This window comes from Chlorocebus sabaeus, chromosome 10, assembly GCF_047675955.1.
Source record: "Chlorocebus sabaeus isolate Y175 chromosome 10, mChlSab1.0.hap1, whole genome shotgun sequence".
Lineage (NCBI taxonomy): Eukaryota > Metazoa > Chordata > Mammalia > Primates > Cercopithecidae > Chlorocebus > Chlorocebus sabaeus.
Window position 1 is genome coordinate 36,018,673 of NC_132913.1, and position 22,631 is coordinate 36,041,303.

Below are 22,631 nucleotides of genomic sequence, written 5' to 3' on the forward strand. Positions count from 1 at the left end.
ACAGAAAACCTACAGTTAATATCACAATTGTAAAAACTAGATGCTTTCCTACTAAGATCAGGAACAAGGCAAGGATGTTCCTTCTCACCACTTCTATTCAGCATCATCCTGGAAGTCCTGGCTAATGCAATAAGACAAGAAAAGGAAATAAAAAGTTTACAGATTAGGAAGAAATGAACCTGTCTTTGCCTACAGATGACAAGACTGTCTATGTAGAAAATTCCAAAGAATTGACTAAAAAAATTCCTGGAACTAATTAGAGAGTACACTAAGGCTGCAGCATACAAAGTTAATATACAGAAGTCAATTGCTTTCCTACAGACCAAAAATGAACACTCAGTATTTGAAATTAAGGAACAATACCATTTACATTAGAACAACAACAAAAAATGACACTTAAGTATCAATCTAACAAAACATGCAGAGGATCTGTATGAGGAAAATCACAAAAGTCTGATGAAAGAAATTTAAAAATGCAAAGATATTCCATGTTCATGGATAGGAAGACATTATTATGTCAATTCTTCTCAAATGTGATATAGATTCAACAATGTCTCAATGAAAATTCCAGTAAGTTATTTTGTTACAATGATGAATTGTTCATACAGAAAGACAAGAGCCCCAAAGACCCAATGCAAGAACAAAGAAGAAAAAAGGCAGAGGACTTAGGTTCAAAGCAACTGGTGCTAAAAAAAAAAAAAAAAAAAAAAAAAAGGCAGAGGACTGACACTACTTTAAGACTTACTCTGAAGCTATTATAAACAGCATGAATTTAAGAAAAGAGTGGACAAGTAGATCAATGGAACAGAATAGAGAGCCCAGATATAGATCCACACAAATATAGTTTTTGACAAAAGATCTTTGACAAAGGAGCAAAGGCAATTCAACGGGGCGGGGGGAGTGGGGAGTCTTTTCAACAATGAGTGCTAGAACGGTGACATCCCATATGAAAAAAATGAATCTAGATATAGACCTTACACCCTTCACAAAAATTAATTCAAAACGGATCACAGATCTACATATAAAATGCAGTCTACAAAACTTGTAGAAAATAACACTGGAGAAAATCTCAGGGACCTTGGGTTTGATGATGGGCTTTTAGAAATAATACCAAACATGTAATTCATGAAAGCAAAAAAATTGTTAAGCTGGACTTCATTAAAATTAAGAACTTTTACTCTATGAAAGACACTGTTAGGGAATGAAAAGACGAGGCACAGACAGGAAGAAAATATGCAAAATGCATATCTCTATAGGACATGTATCTAAAATATACAAAGAACACTTAAAACTCAACAATAAAACAATCCAATAAAGAAATGGGCAAAAGGTCTGAATAGATACTACACTAAAGAAGATATATAAATAATGTCAATCAAATGAAAAGGCGATCAACATCCTGTATCATCAGGGAACGGCAAATGACAACAGTGACATAACACCTCGCACCTAGTAAAATGGCTAAAATCCAAAAACTGACAAAACCAAATGATAATAAGGATGCAGGGCAACAGAAACTCTCATTTACTGTCAGTGGGAATGCAAAACGGTATGGCCACTTTGGAAGGCAGTTTGGCAATTTCTTATAAAACTAAACATATTTACAGCAATTGTGCTCCTAAGTATATACCCAATTGAGCTGAAAACTCACAGCCACACAAAAACCTACACACAAATGTTTAGAGCAGTTTTATTTATAGCTGTGAAACTAGAGGCAATCAAGATGCCTTTTAATAGGTGAATGGATAAACTGTGATATAGCCATATAATAAAACATTGTTTAATGATAAAAAGAAATGAGCTATCAAGCAACAAAAAGACATGAGAGAATCTGAAAAGGTTATGTGTTATATAATTCCAACTATATGACATTCTGGGAAAGGCAAAACTAAAGAGACAACAAAAAGATCAGTGGTTGCCTGGGATTTGGAAGAATGTACCAGTGAAGTTTGGGGAGTTTTTAGAGTGATGAAACTATTCTGTAGGATACTGTAATAATGGATCCATAATGTTATGCATTTTTCAAAATCCGTAAAACTGTGCAATACGAAGAGCAAACTGTAACTATGAACTTTACTTAATAACAACATCATTAGCTAACTGACACCTCATAAAACTGGGTGCCCCTCTGAGACGAAGCTTCCAGAGGAAGGATCAGACAGCAATATTTGCTGTTCTGCAATAGTTGTTGTTCTGCAGCTTCCGCTGGTGATACCCAGGCAAACAGGGTCTGGAGTGGACCTGCAGCTGAGGGACCTGACTGTTAGAAGGAAGACTAACAAACAGAAAGGAATAGTATCAACATCAACAAAAAGGACATTCACACCAAAACCCTGTCTGTAGGTCACCATCATCAAAGACCGAAGGTAGATAAAACCACAAAGATAGGGAGAAACCAGAGCAGAAAAGCTGAAAAATTCTTTTTTTTTTTTTTTTTTTTTTTTTTTTGAGACGGAGTCTCGCTCTGTTGCCCAGGCTGGAGTGCAGTGGCCGGATCTCAGCTCACTGCAAGCTCCACCTCCCGGGTTTACGCCCTTCTCCTGCCTCAGCCTCCCGAGTAGCTGGGACTACAGGCGCCCGCCACCTCGCCCGGCTAGTTTTTTGTATTTTTTTTAGTAGAGATAGGGTTTCACCGTGTTAGCCAGGATGGTCTTGATCTCCTGACCTCGTGATCCACCCGTCTCGGCCTCCCAAAGTGCTGGGATTACAGGCTTGAGCCACCGCGCCCGGCCAAGCTGAAAAATTCTAAAAACCAGAGCGCCCTTTCTCCTCCAAAGGATCGCAGCTCCTTGCCAGCGACAGAACAAAGCAGGACAGGGAATGACTTTGACAAGTTGACAGAGGTAGGCTTCAGAAAGTCGGTAATAACAAACTTCTCTGAGCTAATGGAGGATGTTTGAACCCATCTCAAGGAAGCTACAAACCTTGAAAAAAGATTAGACAAATGGCTAACTAGAATACACAGTGTAGAGAAGACCTTAAATGACCTGATGGAGCTGAAAACCATGGCACGAGAACTACGTGATGCATGCACAAGTTTCAGTAGCCTATTTGATCAAGTGGAAGAAAGGGTATCAGTGATTGAAGATCAAATGAATGAAATGAAGTGAGAAGTTTAGAGAAAAAAGTAAAAAGAAACTAATAAAGCCTCCAAGAAATACGGGACTGTGTGAAAAGACCAAATCTGTGTTAGATTGGTGTACCTGAAAGTGACGGGGAGAATGGAACCAAGCGGGAAACACTCCTCAGGAAATTATCCAGGAGCACATCCCCAACCTAGCAAGGCAGGCCAACATTCAAATTCAGGAAATACAAAGAACACCACAAGGATACTCCTAAAAAAGAGCAACTCCAAGACATGTAATTGTCAGATTCACAAAGGTTGAAGAAAAAAATGCTAAGGGCAGCCAAAGAGAAAGGTCAGGTTACCCACAAAGGGAAGCCTATCAGACTAACAGCAGATCTCGTGGCAGAAACCCTACAAGCCAGAAGAGAGTGAGAATTCAACATTCTTAAAGAACGAATTTCCAACCCAGAATTTCATATCCAGCCAAACTAAGCTTCATAAGTGAAGGAGAAATAAAATCCTTTACAGACAAGTAAATGCTGAGAGATTTTGTCACCACCAGGCCTGCCTTACAGCCTTACAGGAACTCGTGAAGGAAGCACTAAACATGGAAAGAAGTAACTGGTACAAGCCACTGCAAAAACATGCCAAATTGTAAATATGCTAGGCAGAAACTGCATCAACTAATGGGCAAAATAACCCGCTAACATCATAATGACAGGATCAAATTCACACATAACAATATTAATCTTAAATGTAAATGGGTTAAATGACCTAATTAAAAGACACAGACTGGAAATTGGATAAAGAGTCAAGACCCATCAGTGTTCTTTATTCAGGAGACCCATCTCACATGCAGAGACACACATAGGCTCAAAATAAAGGGATGGAGGAAGATCTACCAAGCAAATGGAAAGTGATAAAAAGCAGGAGTTGCAATCCTAGTCTCTGATAAAACAGACTTTAAACCAACAAAGATCAAAAGAGACAAGGCTATTACATAATGGTAAAGGGATCAATTCAACAAGAAGAGCTAACTATCCTAAATATATATGCACCCAATACAGGAGCACCCAGGTTCATAAAGCAAGTCCTGAGAGACCTAAAAAGAGACTTAGTCTCCCACACAATAATAATGGGAGACTTTAACAACCCACTGTCAATATTAGACAAATCAACGAGACAGAAAGTTAACAAGGATATCCAGAACTTGAACTCCGCTCTGCACCAAGCAGACCTAATAGACATCTACAGAACTCTCCACCCCAAATCAACAGAATATACATTCTTCTCAGCACCACATCACACTTATTCCAAAATTGACCACATAGTTGGAAGTAAAGCAGTCCTCAGCAAATGTAAAAGAACATAAGTCACAACAAACTGTCTCTTGGACCACAGTGCAATCAAATTAGAACTCAGAATTAAGAAACTCACTCATAACCGCATAGCAACATGGAAACTGAACAACCTGCTTCTGAATGACTACTGGGTACATAATGAAATGAAGGCAGAAATAAAGATGTTCTTTGCAACCAGTGAGAACAAAGACACAACGTACCAGAATCTCTGGGACACATTTAAAGCAGTGTGTAGAGGAAAATTCATAGCACTAAATGCCCACAAGAGGAAGCAGGAAAGATCTAAAATCGACACCCTAACATCACAATTAAAAGAATTAGAGAAGCAAGAGCAAAGAAATTCAAAAGCTAGCAGAAGGCAAGAAATAACTAAGATCAGAGCAGAACTGAAGGAGATAGACACACAAAAAACCCTTCAAAAAAAATCAATGAATCCAGGAACTGGTTTTTTTGAAAAGATTAACAAAATTGATAGACTGCTAGCAAGACTAATAAAGAAGAAAAGAGAGAAGAATCAAATAGATGCAGTAAAAAATGATAAAGGGGATATCAACACCAATCCCACAGAAATACAAACTACCATCAGAGAATATTATAAACACCTCTATGCAAGTAAACTAGATAATCTAGAAGAAATTAATAAATTCCTGGATATATACACTCACCCAAGACTAAACCAGGAAGAAGTTGAATCGTTAAATAGACCAATAACAGACTCTGAAATTGAGGCAATAGTTAATAGCCGACCAACCAAAAAAAGTCCAGGACCAGATAGATTCACAGCCGAATTCTGCCAGAGGTACAAGGAGGAGCTGGTACCATCCCTTCTGAAACTATTCCAATCAACAGAAAAAGAGGGAATCCTCTATAACTCATTTTATGAGGCCAGCATCATCCTGATACCAAAGCCTGGTAGAGACACACACACAAAAAGAGAATTTTAGACCAATATCCCTGATGAACGTTGATGTGAAAATCCTCAATAAAGTACTGGCAAACCGAATCCAGCAGCACATCAAAAAGCTTATCCACCAAGATCAAGTTGGCTTCATCCCTGGGATGCAAGGCTGGTTCAACATACGCAAATCAGTAAACGTAATCCAGCATATAAACAGAACCAAAGACAAAAAACATGATTATCTCAGTAGATGCAGAAAAGGCCTTTGACAAAATTCAACAGCCCTTCATGTATAAAAACTCTCTATAAACTAGGTATTGATGGAATGTATCTCAAAATAGTAAGAGCTATTTATGACAAACCCACAGCCAAGCCAGTATCATACTGAATGGACAAAAACTGGAAGCATTCCCTTTGAAAACTGGCACAAGACAGGGATGCCCTCTCTCACCACTCCTATTCAACATAGTGTTGGAAGTTCTGGCCAGGACAATCAGGCAAGAGAAAGAAATAAAGGGTATTCAGTTAGGAAAAGAGAAAGTCAAATTGTCCCTGTTTGCAGATGACATGATTATATATTTAGAAAACCCCATTATCTCAGCCCAAAATCTCCTTAAGCTGATAAGCAACTTCAGCAAAATCAATGTGCAAAAATCACAAGCATTCTTATACACCAATAACAGACAAACAGCCAAATCATGAGTGACCTCCCATTCACAGTTGCTTCAAAGAGAATAAAATACCTAGGAATCCAAATTCCAAGGGATGTGAAGGACCTCTTCAATGAGAACTACAAACCACTGCTCAATGAAATGAAAGAGGACACAAACAAATGAAATAACATTCCATGCTCATGGGTAGGAAGAATCAATATCGTGAAAATGGCCATACTGCCCAGGGTAATTTATAGATTCAATGCCATTCCCATCAAGCTACCAATGACTTTCTTCACAGAATTGGAAAAAAACTACTTTAAAGTTCATGTGGAACCAAAAAAGAGCCTGCATTGCCAAGACAATCCTAAGCCAAAAGAACAAAGCTGGAGGCATCACACTAACTGACTTCAAACTATGCTACAAGGCTACAGTAACCAAAACTGCATGGTCCTGGTACCAAAACAGAGATGTATACCAACAGAAGAGAACAGAGGCCTCACAAATAACACCACACATCTACAACCATCTGATCTTTGACAAACTTGACAAAAACAAGAAGAAATGGGGAAAGGATTCCCTATTTAATAAATGGTGCTGGGTGAACTGACCAGCCGTATATAGAAAGCTGAAACTGGATTCCTTCCTTACATCTTATACAAAAATTAATTCAAGATGGATTAATGACTTAAATGTTAGACCTAAAACCATAAAAACCGTAGAAGAAAACCTACGCAATACCATGTAGGACATAGGCATGGGCAAGGACTTCATGTCTAAAACACCAAAAGCAATGGCAACAAAAGCCAGAATTGGCAAATGGGATCTAATTAAACTAACGAGCTTCTGCACAGCAAAAGAAACTACCATCAGAGTGAACAGGCAACCTACAGAATAGGAGAAGATTTTTGCAATCTACCCATCTTACAAAGGGCTAATATCCAGAATCAACAAAGAACATAATCAAATTTACAAGAAAAAAATCAACCCCATCAAAAAGTGGGCAAAGGATATGAACAGACACTTTTCAAAAGAAGACATTTATGCAGCCAACAGGCACATGAAAAAATGTTCATCACTGGTCATCAGAGAAATGTCAGTCAAAACCACAGTGAGATATCATCTCACACCTGTTAGAATAGCCATCATTAAAAAGTCAGGAAACAACAGGTACTGGAGAGGATGTGGAGAAATAGGAAAGCTTTTACACTGTCGGTGGGAGTTTAAACTAGTTCAACTATTGTGGAAGACAGTGTGGCGATTCCTCAAGGATCTGGAACTAGAAATACCATTTGACCCAGCGATCCCATTACTGAGTATATACCCAAAGGATTATAAATCATGCTACTATAAAGACACATACATACGTATGTTTATTGCGGCACTATTCACAATAGCAAAGACTTGGAACCAACCCAAATGTCCATCAATGATAGACTGGATAAAGAAAGTGTGTCACATATACACCATGGAATAGTATGCATCCATAAAAAAGGATGGGTTCATGTCCCTTGTGGGGACATGGATGAAGCTGGAAACCATCATTCTGAACAAACTATTGCAAGGACAGAAAACCAAACACTGCATGTTCTCACTTATAAGTGGGAATTGAACAATGAGAACACTTGGACACAGAGCGGGGAACATCACACCCTAGTTGTGTTGTGGGGTGGGGGACTGGGGGAGGGATAGCATTAGGAGAAAAACCTAATGTAAATGACAAGTTAATGGGTGCAGCAAACCAACATGGCACATGTGTACATACGTAACAAACCTACATGTTGTGCACATGTACCCTAGAACTTAAAGTATAATAATAATAATATATATATAATTCACTTTTCTCTTTGAAGGGAGGCGTGTAGCAAAGGCAGTTAGTTGATCATTAATATGAGTTCAACTTGGTATTTACAAAAGCAAACGCCTGAGAGGCCTGTGAAAGTAGCTTTAGCTCGAAATCATAGCAAAAAACAAAACAAAACAAAACACTATTTAAACTTAATTATGTAAATTATGTTGAACTGTGTTAAGATATGAAGTTATGAAGGTTAGCAATGAGATTTCATAATTGAAATTTTAGAAGATATTTCCCAGATGTTTGTTCAGATGAGTGTTATTTCTTTCAGAGTAATATCACTGGGCTTATGAGCTGAATGACATTGTAGCTGTAGTGTCTTTGGAGAGATACTTGATTAACCAAATGATGGAATTTTTTTTCTTTCTAGTTTTCATGCGTTATGAAAGTATAATTTTTTAAATTTAAAAGTTAGAGGCTTGAAACAAAAGGATTTCTATTTTCTAAATTTTAAAATTAATACATTTTATTTAATAAATGACATTTTAAATAATTTATTTTAATGTATTTCTGTTTAATGAGTATACTTTTTTGGCACAAATATATATTTGTTTATAGTTAAAATCAGTGTGTATATATAATTTTGAAAAACTAATGTGCTTTATATTTTAGAGCAGCTTTAGGTTTAGCCAAATTAAGCAAAAATTAGAGTGAGATGGTTCACGCATGTAATCTCAGCACAAGTTAGCTGGCCCGTGGTGGTGCATGCTTTGTGGTCCCAGCTACTTGTGAGGCTGCGGCAGGAAGATCACTTGAGCCCAGGAGTTTGAGACTGCAATGAGTTATGGTAGTACCACTGCACTCTAGCCTGGACAACACAGTGAGACCCTATCTCAAAAAATAAAAAGAGAGTTCCCATATACCTCCTGTATCCGTGCATGCGTGCACGTGCGCACGTGCACACACACACATGCTCCTCCACTGACATCCAGGTGTCTTAGACTGGACACACACACACACACACACTCCTCCACTGACATCCAGGTGTCTTAGACTGGACACACACACACACACTCCACTGACATCCAGGTGTCTTAGACTGGACACAGACACAGACACACACACACACACACACACACCTCCACTGACATCCAGGTGTCTTAGACTGGGTAGAGGCTTATTGATTTTATTGATCTTTTTAAATAATCAGCTTTTGGTTTTATTGTTTTTTTTTCTATTGATTTCCTGCTTTCAGTTTGATTAATTTCTCCTCTTTTTTTCTTATTTTGCTTACTTTGGATTTCATTTGCTCTTCTAGTTTTCTAAAATGGAAACTTAGATGATTGATTTTAGATCTTCTTTCCTAATATAGGCAGTCAGTCCTATAAATTTTTCTCTAAGCACTACTTTTCTCTGTCCCACAAATTTTGGTGGTACATTTTTGTTTTCAATCAGTTCAGAATATTTTAAAATTTCTTTTGAGATTTTTTCTTCGATCCGTGTATTATTTTAAATAACATATTTAAAATACTTGGGGTTCTAAGTATTTTGGGATTTTCCAGCTATATTTTTGTTTATTCATTTCTATTTTAGTTCCTTTGTGATCTTAGGACACATTTTATATCATTTCTACTCTCATAAAATTTATTATTTTTTTTGTGGTTCAGAATGTGGTCTTTCTGGTGAATGTTTCCATGTGAGTTTTAGAAAATGTGTGTTCTGCTCTTTTTGTGTGCAGTATTTTATAAATGCCAATTAGATCAGTTGACTGATGCTGTTGAGTTTGAGTATGTCCTTACTGATTTTTTGCTTGCTGTATCCGTCCATTTCTGATAGAAGGCCATTAAAATTTCCGACTACAAAAGCGGATTCATCTGTTTTTCCTAGCAGTTCTATCAATTTTTGCCTCACATAGTTTCTTGCTCTGTTGTTAGGCACATACACATTAAGGATTGTTATATCTTCTTGGAGTATTAACTCTTATCATTATGTAATGTGCCTTTTCATCTGTAATAACTTTCCTTGCTGTGAGGTCTGCTCTGTCTGAAGTGATTATAGCTACTCTGGCTTTGTTTTGATTGGTGTAAGCATGGTGTATCTTTCTCTGTTCCTTTACTTTAATCTGTGTGTGTCTGTATTTTAAGTGGGTTTCTTATAGATAACAGTTTGGGTCTTGTTTTTGTTCCACTCTGATCATCTCTTTCAGTTGGTGTATTTAGACCATTGATATTTAAAGTGATTAATTAATATCTACCATATTTGTTAATGTTTTCTATATGTTGCCCTTGGTCTTTGTTTCTGGTTTTGTCTTCCACACTTTTTGTGCTTTTAATTAAGAATTTTATGCTTCTATTTTCTGTATTTTCTCTCCTTTCTTAGTGTATCTATCATACTGTTTCTTTGTGTGTGTGTGTGTATGTGTGTGCCCTAGAATTTACACTGTACATTTACAGTTAATCCAAGGCCACTTGCAAGTGGCACTATAATGCTTCACAGGTTGTACAAGTACTTCATAATAAAAAATTTCAAATTCCTCCTTTCTGTGCCTCATAATCATTGCTGTCATTCATTTGACACACAGACACACACACAATGTGCCACATAACAATGTTGTGATCAGCGATGAACTACATATACAATTATAATGGAACTGAAAAATTCTTATTGCTTAGTGATGTCATAGCCATTGGAATGTTGTAGGACAGTGCATTACTTAGACGTTTGTGGTGATGCTGGTGTAAATAAATCTGCATTGCCAGTCATATAAAAGTATAGCACGTATAGGCCAGGTGTGGTGGCTCACACCTGTAATCCCAACACTTTGGGAGGTTGAGGCTGGAAGATTGCTTGGGGCCAGGAGTTGGAGACCAGCCTGGGCAGAGACTCCGTCTCTACAAAAAATGGAAACAATAGCCAGGTGTGGTGATATATTCCTATAGTCCTAGCTACCCGGTAGGCTGAAGCAGGAGGATTACTTGAGACTAGGAGTTTGTGGTTACAGTGAAGCGTGATCACGCCACTGTACTCCACTCTGGGCAACATTGTGAGATCCTGTCTAAAAATGGAAAAGGAAAAGTATAGCATACTGGCCAGGTGCCATGGTGGCTCATACCCGTAATCCTAGCACTTTGGGAGGCGTGAGGCAGGAAGGTCCCTTGAGCCAAGGAGTTTGAGACCAGCCTGGGCAACATAGGGAGACCCTGTCTCAATAAATGAATAAATAATGATTATTCACAGTACTAATACTTGATAATGATAATAAATATGTTACTAGCTTATGTATTTACTATTCTATACTTTTTAATCATTATTTTAGAAAGTACTTCTACTTATTAAAAGATGTAAAACAGCCTTAGGTCCTTCAGGAGGTATTTCAGAAGACATTATTATAGGAGATAATAGCTTCATGCAAGTTATTGCCCCTGAAGAGCTTCCAGTGGGACAAGATGTAGACATGGAAGACAGTGATAATGATGATCCTGACCCAGTGTAGGCCTAGGCTAATGGGTGTGTTTATGTCTTAGTTTTTGACACAAAAAATTTACAAATAAGAAAAAGCTTATAGAATAAGAATTTAGAGAAAATATTTTGTACAGCTGTATACTGTTTTAAGCTGTGTTATTAAAGAGACAAAAAGTTGAAAAAGGTAAAAGTTTATAAAGGGAAAAAGTTACAGTAAGCTGTTTAATTTATTATTAAAGAAAAAATATTATTTTAAGTTTAGTGTAGCCTGAGTATAGTCTACAACAGTGTAATGTCCTAAGCCTTTACATTCAGTCACCCCTCAACTTACCCAGGCAACTTGTCATCCTGTAAGCTATATTCATGGTGTGCCCTATACAGTATATACCATTTTTTATCTTTTATATTATAGTTCTACTGTACCTTATCCATGTTTAATGTTTAGATACAAAGATACTTCCCATTAGTTCACAGTTGCCTACACTAGCATGCTCTACATATTTGTAGCCTGGGAACAATAGGCTACAGCATATAGCGTAGGTGTGTAGTAGGTTGTACCATTAGGTTTGTGTAAGTACACTCTGTGATGTTCCCACAATGAATGAAATCATCTGACAGATGCGTTTGTCAGAATGTTTCTTTTTTATTTCTTGATTTTAAGTTCAGGGGTACATGTGCAGGATGTGCAGGTTTCTTACATAGTTAAACACGTGCCATGGTGATTAGCTGCACAGATCATCCCATCACCTGGGTATTAAGCCCAGCATCCATTAGCTATTCTTCCAGATGCTCTCCCTCCTCCCACCCCCATGTGTTCTTATCATTCAGCTCCCACTTCTAAGTGAGAACATGCAGTATTTGATTTTCTGTTCCTGTGTTAGTTTGCTAAAGATAATGGCTTCCAGCTCCATTCATATCCCTGCAGAGGACATGATCTCATTCCTTTTTTTGGCCGCATAATATTCTGTGGTGTACATGTACCACATTTGCGTTAGTCTGTCATCGATGGGCATTTAGGTTGATTCCATGTCTTTGGTATTGTGAATAGCGCTGCAGTGAACATGGATTCATGTATCTTTATAATAGAATGATTTATATTCCTTTGAGTATATACCAAGTAATGGGATTGCTGAGTCAAATGGTAATTCTGTCTCTAGGTCTTTGAGGAATTGCCACACTGTTTTCCACAGTGGTTGAACTAATTTACACTCCCACCAACAGTGTAAAAGCGTTCCTTTTTCTCCACAACCTCGCCAGCATCTGTTGTTTTTTGACATTTTAATAATCGCCATTCTGACTGGTGTGAGATAGTATCTCATTGTGGTTTTGATTTGCATTTCTTTAATGATCAGTGATGTTGAGCTTCTTTTCATGTTTGTTGCCCGCATGAATGTCTTCTTTGGAGAAGTGTCTGTTCATGTCCTTTGATCACTTTTAATGGGGTTGTTTTTTTCTGGTAAATTTGTTTAAGTTCCTTGTGGATGCTGGATATTATATCTTTGTCAGATGGGTAAATTGCAAAAAGTTTCTCGCATTTTGTAGGTTGTCTGTTTACTCTGATGATAGTTTCTTTTGCTGTGCAGAAGCTCTTTAGTTTAATGAGATTCCAGTTGTCAAGTTTGGCTTTTGTGGCAGTTGCTTTTGGTATCTTTATCTTGAAATCTTTGCTCATGCCTATATCCTGAATGGTATTGCATTCTAGGGTTTTTGTAGTTTTGGATTTTCCATTTAAATCTTTAATCATCTTGAATTGATTTTTGTTTTTGGTATAAGGAAGGGGTCCCGTTTCAGTTTTCTGCATATGGCTAGCCAGTTCTCCCAGCACCATTTATTAAATAGGGAATTCTTTCCTCATTGTTTGTTTTTGTCAGGCTTGTTGGAGGTCAGATGGTTGTATGTATGTGATCTTATTTCTGGGTTCTCGTCTGTGTGTCTGTTCTTTTACCAATATCATACTGTTTTGGTTACTGTAGCCTTGTAGCATAGTTTGAAGTCAGGTAGTATGATGCCTCCAGGTTTGTTCTTTATGCTTAGGATTGTCTTGGCTACTCAGGCTCTTTTTTGGTTCCATATGAATTTTAAAATAGTTTCTTCTAATTCTGTGAAGAATGCCAATGATAGTTTAATGGGAATAGCATTGAATCTATAAATTGTTTTGGGCAGTGTGACCATTTTCACAATATTGATTCTTCCCAACCATGAACATGGAATGTTTTTCCATTTATTTGTGTCCTCTCTGATTTCTTTGAGCAGTGGTTTATAGTTCTCCTTGAAGAGGTCCCTCACTTCCCTTATTAGCTGTATTTCCAGGTATTTTTTTTTTTGTGGCGATTGTGAATGTGAGTTCATTCGTGATTTGGCTTTCTGATTGCTTAGTATTGGTGTATAGGAAGGTCAACAATTTTTGCACATTCATTTTATATCATGAAACTTGCTGAAGTTGCTTATAGGCTTAAGAAGCTTTTGGGCTGAGACAATGGGGTTTTCTAGAAATAGAATCATTTTATCTGCAAACAAAAATAATTTTACTTCCTCTCTTTCTATTTGAATACACTTTATTTCTTTCCCTTGCCTGATTGCCCTGGCCAGAACTTCCAATTCTATGTTGAATAGGAGTGGTGAGAGAGGGCATGCAGTCTTTTGTCTGCTGGTTTTCAAGGGGAATGCTTCCAGCTTTTGCCCAATCAGTATGTTAATTGGCTGTGAGTTTGTCATATATGACTCTTACTATTTTGAGGTATGTTCCTTGAATACCTAGTTTATTGAGAGTTTTTATACATGAAGGGATGTTAAATTTTATTGAAGACCTTTTCTCTATCTATTGAGATAATCACGTATTTTTTTGTCTTGAGTTCTGTTTAGGTGATGAACCACATTTATTAATTTGCGTATATTGAACCAGCCTTGCATCCCGGGCATGAAGTCTGCTTGATTGTGGTGGATAAGGTTTTTGATGTGCTGCTGGATTCAGTCTGCCAGTATCTTGTTGAGTTTTGCATCAAGGTTCACCAAAGATGTTAGCCTGAAGTTTTCTTTTTTGTTTTATCTCTGCCAGGTTTTGGTATCAGGATGATGCAAGCCTTATAGAATGAACTAGGGAGGAGTCCCTCCGTTTCAATTTTTTGAAACAGTTTCAGTAGGAATGGTACCAGCTCTTCTTTTTACTTCTGGTATAATTTAGCTGTGAATCCGTCTGGTCCTGGGCTTTTTTTGGTTGATAGACTATTTATTACTGCTTCAACTTTAGAACTCATTATTGGTCTATTTAGGGATTCAGTTTCTTCCTAGTTCAGTCTTTGGAGGGTGTATGTATCCAGGAATGTATCCATTTCTTCTAGATTTTCTAGTTTATGTACATAAAGGTGTTTATAGTGTTCTCTGATGGTTGGTTGTATTTCTGTGGGGTCAGTGGTGATACCCCGCCTATCATTTTTGATTATATTTGTTTGACTGTTCTTTTTTTTTTTTTTTTTCAACCATCAATGGCATTTTATTTTGGAAGTTTCTAGGTATTAACTTCCTTCCTCTCCTACTCCTCCCCACAAAATCCAGAAAGTTATTTTTATACATAAACAACTGAACATATAAAAATCTCGGACATAATTTCTCTAAAGTCTTGGGTTAAAAGAACTTGAGTGGCGCTTCTCCTTTCTGAGAGGACTACTTCTTAAGGAGGATTCATGGTCTGTCCTTTGCTCACTACAGATTTCTCCTCTTCTCTGGGAAAAAGATGGCCAATGCTTCTGCTTCCTTTTAATAAATTAATTTCTTGATTATTATACATTATTATTCCCCACTTGACACCTTCTTAGAAACTTGATTGTTGGATGCATTTTTTATTTGGCAAAAATTCAGTGTGGCTTTGCGTGGGATGTCTGAAGTGTCAGAAACAGCAGTGTTGATGTTCTGGTTTTGAGAGGGAAAATATATATAGAGATGCATACATTTCCTAGAATAACAAATGTAAGACTGAAATAGGGTGTGCACAGAGTTAAAAGGGCTGATAGACACTACTTGGTTTGGAATTCTGTGGCTGTCAACAATCAAGGACTGCAGTATAGGCCAGAATACAAATCTGCTTAGGAAGAAGTTTGGTTAGGCAAAACCACTGAGAAATGACAGTGTCTGCTACATTTTTCGAAGTATATCAGAGCAGACATGCACAAGAAGCAGCATTATGAGTCATGTGTAGTAAGTAGTCACCTAAACAGGGGCATTTGTGCAAATGCTCTGGCAACCTAGGCACTGGGGGAAGAGAAAAGAAGCATCCTATTAAAATGTACTTCCATCTCTAACTCATCCAAGACCCCAGGCCTCCTAAGCTTCATGATTTGCAAAGCCAAAATGAAATTTAGCATTACATGTCATTCTATGTCATTTGGAAGCTGGTCCACTGGGGCTGTCTCAGAAGAGCTGCTCAAGAGGGTAGCAAGTCTACCCAGAAGGGTATGCCTTAGTGATCTTCACATCATCCACAGGGCGGTCCTGGGAGCTTGTTTCTGCCATTCCCACGTGATTCACCATTCCTATGCTCTGGCACACTCGGCCAATAATGGTGTGTTTGCCGTCGAGCCACTGGGTGGGGGCAAGGGTCACAAAGAACTGGCTGCCATTGGTGTCTGGCCCCGCATTGGCCATTGCGAGAATTCCAGTCCCCGTGAATTTCAAGTCTGGATGAAGTTCATCTTCAAACTGTTTGCCATAGATAGATGCACCACCTCGACCTGTCTCTGTTGGGTCACCTCCTTGGATCATGAAGTCTTTGATAAATCTGCGGAATTTTGTGCCATTGTAGTAACCTCGACGAGCCACTTCAGCAAAGTTCTTACAGGTCTTTGGAGCATGCTTCCGGTACAGCTCCAGCACAATGATTCCCATGCTGGTCTCCAAGTAAGGCTGCCAGGAATCTGGGGGAATAACCGCCATAGCAAAGCCAGCGGCGGAATGCTTCTGTTCTCTCTTTATTAGCCTAGCTAGTGGTCTATCTTAATTTCAAAAAAAAAAAACCCAACTCCTGTTTGTTTTTTTTTTTTTTTTTTGGAAGAGTTTTTCTCTCTACTTCAGTTCAGCTCTGATACTATTTCTTGTCTACTACTAGCTTTGGGGTCTGTTTGTCCTTGGTCCTCTAATTCTTTTAGTTATATTGTTAGGTTGTTAACTTGAGATCTTTCTAGCTTCTAGAGGTGGGCATTTAGTGCTATAAATTCCCCGCTTAACACTGCTTTAGCTACATCCCAGAGATTCTGGTACATTGTATCTTTGTTCTCATTAGTTTCAAAGAAATTCTCGATTTCTGCCTTAATTTCATTATTTACCCAAGAGTGATTCTGGAGCAGGTTGTTCAGTTTCCATGTAGTTAGTTGTGTGGTTTTGAGTGAATTTCTTAATCTTGAGTTCTAATTTGGTTGCGCTGTGGTCTGAGAGACTGTTTGTTATTTTTTCAGTTCTTTTGCATTTGCTGAGGAGTGTTTTACTTCCGATTACATGATCAGTTTTACTCAATTAAGTGCCGTGCAGCGATGAGAATAATGTATATTCTGTTGTTTTTGGGTGGAGAGTTCTATAGGTATTTGTCAGGTCTACTTTATCCAGAGCTGAGTTCAGGTCCTGAATATCTTTTAATTGTCTTTCTCTGTGATCTGTCTAATATTTTCAGTAGGGGTGTTGAAGTCTCCCACTATTATTGTGTGGGAGTCTAAGTCTCGTTGAAGATCTCTAAGAACTTGCTTTATGAATCTGGGTGTTCCAGTATTGGGCACATATATATTTAGATTAGTTAGCTGTTCTTGTGGAATTGAATGCTTTACCATTACAGTCATGCCCTTCTTTGTCTTTCTTGATCTTTGTTGGTTTAAAGTCTGTTTTATCGAAAACTAGGATTGCAACCCATGCTTCGTTCTGTTTCCCATTTGCTTAGTAAATTGTCTCCAGTCTCTTTATTTTGAGCCTATGTGTGTCTTTGCATGTGAGATGGGTCCCTTGAAGATAGCATACCAATGGGTCTTGATTCTTTATCCAGCTTGCCATTCTGTGTCTTTTAATTGGGGCAGTTAGTCTATTTACATTTAAAGATAGAATTGTTATGTGTGGATTTGATTCTGTCATCATGCTAGCTGGTTATTTTGCAGACTTGTTTATATGCTTGCTTCATTGGGGCTGGTCTGTGTACTTCAGTGTGTTTTTGTAGCGACTGGTGATTGTTTTTCCTTTCCATATTTAGTGCTTCCTTCAGGAGCTCTTGCAAGGCAGGCCTGATGATGATGAATTCCCTCAGCATTTGCTTGTCTGAAAAGGATCTTATTTCTCCTTTACTTATGAAGCTTAGTTTGGCTCAATATGACATTCTGGGATGGAAATTCTTTTCTTTAAGAATGTTAAATATTGACCCCCAGTCTCTTCTGGTTTGTAGGATTTCCATTGAGGGGTCCGTTAGTCTGATGGGCTTCCCCTTGTAGGTGACCTGGCCTTTCTCTCTGGCTGCTCTTAATATTTTTTCTTTCATTTTGACTTTGGAGAATCTGATGATTATGTGTTTTAGGGATGATCTTCTCATGGAGTATCTTACTGGGGTTCTCTGCATTTCCTGAATTTGGATGTTGGCCTGTTTTGGTAAGTTGGGGAAGTTCTTCTGAATGGTATCCTGAAGTATGTTTTTCAACTCTCCTCATCACTTTTAGGTAACCCAATCAGTTGTAGATTCAGTCTGTTTACATAATCCCATATTTCTCAGAGGTTTTGTTCATTCCATTTCCTTCTTTTTTCTCTAGTCTTGTCTGCTTGTCTTAATTCAGAAAGCTAGTCTTCCAGCTCTGAGATTCTTTCCTCTCCTTGGTCTGTTCTGCTATTAATTCTTGTGATTGCATTGTGAAGTTCTCGTGTCGTGTTTTTTTAACTCCGTCAGGTCATTTGTCTTCCTCTCTAAACTGGCTATTCTGGTTATCACCTCCTGCATAGTTTTACCATGATTCTTAGCTACTTTGCATTGGGTTAAAACATGTTCTTTTAGCTCAGTGAACTTCATTATTACCCACCTTCTGAAGCCTGCTTCTGTCATTTCAGCCATCTCAGTGTCAGCCCAGTTCTGAGCCCTTGCTTGAGAGATGTTGTGGTCATTTGGAGGAAAAGGACACTCTGACTTTTTGAGTTTTCAGTGTTTTTGCATTGATTCTTTCTCATCTTTGTGGGCTTATCTACGTTTGATCTTTGAGGTTGCTGACCTTTGGGTAGGTATTTTGTGGTTTTTCTTTGTTGTTGTTTTCTGTTTGTTTTTCTTTTAATAATCTGGTCACGCTTCTGTAGGGCTGCTGCAGTTTGCTGGAGGTCCACTCCAAACCCCATTTGCTCTGGTTCTTCCTGTACCTGGAGGTATCACCAGTGAAGCCTACAAAACAGCAAAGATGTCTGGAAGCGCCATCCCAGGAAGATACTGACCTATTGCCACCTGAACGTGCCTGTAGGAGGTGGTTGGAGACCCCAGTTGGGAAGTTTCACTCGGTTAGGAGGAATGGGATCAGGGACCCACTTAAAGCAACAGTTTGGCTGCTTTTTGTTATAGCAGCTCTGCTGTGTTGGTGATCCCTTTAGCCACCATTTGATCTGGGCTCTGCAAACCTGCAAACCCCACTGGCTGAACTGACTGAGGAGCCCGAACGGCTAAGGTGGCAGCCTGCCCCACTCCTCAGGCACTCCATCCCAGGGAGACATTGGAGCTCTTTCGGCCCATAGAACATGGGTGGTGACTAGAGGCTCTGGCTGGGAGGACCCGCCCCACAAGGAGGAGTGGATTGGGGGTCCTCCTTACAGAATCAGTCTGGCCATACCTTAAAAAAACGGCTGTGTCATGTTAGGGAACTGCCTCTGCCCAGGTAGCAGCCCTCCCCTCTCCTGGACACTTTGTCCCAGGGACGAGTAAGAAAGGTAAGAGCTCTGTCAGGTCATGGCTGGAGGGCCTGGCTGGGAGGTCCCACCCAGTGAGGAGGAATGGATCTGAGCTCCACTTAAAGAAGCAATCTGGTCACTATCTTGCAAAGCCGCTGTGTTGTGCTACTGGGGGGACCCTTTCTAGTCCAGATCATTTGGACTCTCCAGGGTCTGCAGGCTGTAACAGCTGTGTTGACCAAACAGCAGAGATGGTGTTGGCCTCTCCACACAGCCTGTTGCTGGTGGCTGCTTCGAATTCCAAGCCAGTGGGTCTTATCTTGTGAGGTATCATGGAAGTGGGCCCACAGAACAAGGCTGCTCAACTTTCTGGATTCTACCCCCTCCCTTGGGGTGTATGTGAACCGCCTGCCTTGTCTGAGTTGCAGACACGTTGGTTGGAGATCCCAGGACTGGAGTATGTAAAGCTCCTGGGTCTCTATGCATGCCTAAAGAACTGCTCTGCTGAGACTCCATGCAGCTCAGTGTGTTGGACCCAAGGCCCTGGTGGCGTGGACTCACAAGGGGATCTCCTGATCTCCAGGTTGCAAAGATCCGTGGGAGAAGCGTTGTTTCCCTGGGTCGCATAATCACTCATCACTTCCCTTGGCTGGGGATGGGGGTTCCCTTGACTCGTGTTGCTCCCAGATGGGCCGTCGCGCCACCCTGCTTTTCCTCGTTCCCCGTGGGTCGAGCTGTTTCCCTGATTAGTCCCAATGTGACTACCTGGATTATTTCAGTTGAAGGTGCAGTATTCACTTGCCCCTTTCATTCCTCTCCATGAGCACTGCAGACTGCAGCTGCTTCTAATCGCCTATCTTGGCCCTGTCCCCAGAATGTTTCAACTTCATTAAGCAATGCGTGTCTATATCTGTCTGTATGCTATGTGTAAGTAAAATGCTTATATATGTAAGCATACATAATTGAATATATTGTTCCTATTATTGTTTTGAACAAACTGTTGTCAGTTAGATAATTAACAGTAAGAAAAATAAAAGTTTTTGTTTTATCCTTTCTCCCCAGTACTCTTCCTGTGTTTATGTAGATCTGAGTTTCTAACCAATATCATTTTTCTCCTCTCTAAAGAACTACTTTTAAGATTTCTTATAAGGCAGGTCTACTGGCAACAAAGTCCTCAATTTTTGTTTGAGAAAGTTTTTATTTCTCCTTCACTTTTGAAGGGTAATTTCACAGAGTACAGAATTTTAGGTTTGTAGGTTTTTGTTTGTTTTTTAACTCAACACATGAATTATTTCACTCCATGCTATTCTTTCTTCCATGATTTCTGAGGAGTATCTGATGTGATACTTTATCTTTGCTCCTTTGTAGCTAAGGTGTTTTTCCCCCTTTGACTTCTTTCAAGGTTTTTTCTTTACCTTTGATTTTCTGATGTTTGAATATCATATGCCTAGGTATAGGGTGGTTTTGTTTGTTTTTGTTTTGACTTTTATCCTCCTTGGTGTTGTTTGAGCTTTCTGAATCTGTGGTTTGGTGCCTGACATTAATTTGGAGAAATTCTCAGTCATTGGTACTTCATATATTGCTTCTGTTCCTTTCTCAGAATTTGCATTATGCATATTTAGTAGTATTCTGTTCTGTTTTATTCTTTTTTTTTTTTTTTTTGCTTTACTTTTCAGTCTTGGAAGTTTCTATTGTCATATCATATTCCCAGGCTCCAAGACTCTTCTGTCAGCTGTGTCCAGTCTACTATTGAGCCCTGCAGATGCATTTCTATTATATTAAATAGTAATTTTTATCTTTGTTTCTTTTTCTGTTTTTTGTTTGTTTTAGAATTCTCATCTCTCTTCTTATATTATTCATCTGTTTTTGCATGTTGTGTTTTTTCCATTAAAGCCTTAAGTATATTATAGTTTTCTGAAATTCCTGGTTGGAAAAGCATTTTTGTCATATCTGACTCTGATTCTGATGTTTACTTAGCTGCTTAGTATGTCTTATAATTTTTCTTGAAAGGTGGACATGGTGTAACTGGGTAAAGGGAACTGCACAAATACAGGACTTTAGTGATGCGGTTTTTTGGTGTGTTTTGTGGGGTGAGATTTTATAGTTTCGTGATAAGGTCTGTCTTTTGATGAGCCTATGTCTCTGGACTGTGAACTTCACCAGTGCTTCTCAGTTTTTCCCCCTTAGGGTGAGACAGGCTAGCTAGAGGGGGCTGGAGTTGGGTATTTCTCTTCTCCTTCATGGAAGACTAGAGGCAGCTGGACTCGTCTTTTTCCTTCCCCCAGGTCTGATAGGCTTTGATAAAACCTAAGCAGAGGACATACACACAGCTAACAAGCATATGAAAAAATGCATCACTAATCATTAGAGAAATGGAAATCAAAACCACAATGAGGTACCATCTCACACCAGTCAGAAAGGCTATTATTAAAAAGTCAAAAAATAACAGATACTGGTGAGATGCAGAGAAAAGGGAATGCTCATGCACTGCAGGTGGGAATGTAAATTAGTTCAGCCATTGTGGAAAGCAGTGTAGCGATTTCTCAAAGAACTCAAAAGCAGAATTACCATTCAACCCGGCAGTCCCATTATTGGGTATATACCCAAAGAATTATAATCGTTCTACCATAAATACACATCCACATGTATGTTCATTGCAGCACTATTCACAGCAGCAAAGACATGGAGTCAACCTGAATGTCTATCAACAGTGAACTGGATAAAGAAAATGTGGTACATATACATGATACATATACACATATAGCCATAAAAGAACGAGATCATGTCCTTTGCAGCAACATGGATGGAGCTAGAGGCCATTATCCTAAGTAAACTAAGACAGGAACAGAAAACCGAATACTGCGTGTTCTCACTTATAAGTGGGACCTAAACATTGAGAACACATGGATACAAAGAAGGGAACAAGAGACACTGGGACAGCCTTGAGGGTGGAGGATGGAAGGAGGGAAAGGATCGAAAAACTATCTATTGGGTACTGTGCATATTACCTGAGGGATAAAATAGTCTGTATATCAAACCCCCATGAGATACAATTTACCTAATAACCTACACATTGTAGCCCTGAACCTAAAATAAAAGTTTAAGAAAAAAAGCAGATTATACTCTGATAAAATTGTTTCTCTTGATTGCAGGCATTGTTAAAAACAGAATGCTCTGGCACATTTCAAAATGCTTACCTTTCTGGAAACACAAAGATATTTTTTCCTTAAGTATTCACTGTGAGAACATGGTTGAGTTCTTGAAAGGTGATACTCACAAAAGTGTAAGGGCTTCCCAGTGACTGGGATGCCTGGAGTTTTTAATCTCTCAGAATTAGCCATACTGAGTCAGTTACAGTTTAGGTTTTCCAGCCCTCCTTCCTCTCTCCCATTGGTTTTTAGGAAGGTTTCTGCTAGTGGGTTTCTGTTCCCTTAAATTGTGATTCCGTGTATTCACCTCTGTCTCCAGTTTTGAGTGTGATTTTTTTTTGAGTGTGCCCTGTGACCTCACAGATTTA

At 38.8% G+C, this 22,631-nt stretch overlaps 1 protein-coding gene and 1 pseudogene across 3 annotated transcripts in view; one reads left to right on the forward strand and one right to left on the reverse strand.

Moving 5' to 3' along the window:
* EPC2 (enhancer of polycomb homolog 2) overlaps nucleotides 1–22,631 on the forward strand; it is a 149,652-nt gene that overhangs the window by 56,390 nt on the left and 70,631 nt on the right. The gene's annotated exons all lie outside the window — the stretch shown is intronic.
* Nucleotides 14,690–17,615, reverse strand: LOC103217057 (peptidyl-prolyl cis-trans isomerase-like 1 pseudogene; annotated as a pseudogene).